We start from the raw sequence: 1,240 nt of genomic DNA on the forward strand, positions 1-1,240 counted from the left end.
ACCCACAAACTAACACACACACGCAGTAACATCCACCCACTAACACATACACACGCTAACACACTAATACCCCCCCCACACACACACACGTAAACTAACACACACACTAACATATACACAATAATACACAAACACAAACTAATACACACACAGTAACACCCGCCCACTAACACATACACGCGCTAACACACTAACACACATACACACGCAAACTAACACACACACTAACATATACACAATAATACGCATACACAAACTAATACACACACACACAGTAACACCCACCCACTAACACATGCATACGCTAACACACTAACCTCTCCCCCCCCCACACACACACACAAACTAATACACAATAACACACACAAACTAATACACACACACAGTAACACCCACCCACTAACGCATACACACGCTAACACACTAACCCCCCCTCCCCCCCCCCCACACACAAACCATCAAGTCCACCTCCAAATTGCTTTTCCAAGAACTAGCGATCACCTCCGTCACAGGCAGTAATAAAGACCCCATCAGGCAATAATAAAGACCCCAATAAACAAACGAGAGCAGTATCTGATTTTGGCAATTTCCTCCGTCCTTCTTCGCCGCTCATATTCGCAGATCACAGCCTCGGAAGGTAGATATTGGCACAGAGGAGAGATAGGTATGAGCGGTGTGTATGTTGGTGTTGTTTCATGTAACTCTCGGTGGGAAAACGGTTGAACGGTAAGAGAGGAAATGGGTGGTTACTGGAACGAGACAACGGGGTGGTTGTAAAAAAATGATAATAGTTAATTGGGTTATTAATAATGATGCTGCTGATGATGATAATGATGATGATGATGATAATGATAATGATAATGATGATGATGATGATAATGATGTGATGAGGATAATGATAATAATAATGATGATGATGATAATGATAATGATGATGATGATGATAATGATGTGATGAAGATAATGATGATGATGACGATAATGATGTGATGAAGATAATGACAATAATAATGAAAAATATCAATGATAATGATTTTGGTCATTCGTGTCCTAATCTCTGTCTTCCAAGGTCTTTCGAGCTTTGAGAATCTCACGTCCTCCTCTGTCACCCAAAATCCTTGCGACTCTTTGCGACTTTTTAACATTTTCTGTAGAAGGTCGCATTTTTTAACATTTTCTGTAGAAGGTCGCATTTTAATTTCAGTTATGCGCATCCACTTCCCTCCACTGGAAGGCCGTA

The sequence above is a fragment of the Penaeus vannamei genome, chromosome 10 (genome assembly GCF_042767895.1).
Source record: "Penaeus vannamei isolate JL-2024 chromosome 10, ASM4276789v1, whole genome shotgun sequence".
NCBI classification, from domain to species: domain Eukaryota; kingdom Metazoa; phylum Arthropoda; class Malacostraca; order Decapoda; family Penaeidae; genus Penaeus; species Penaeus vannamei.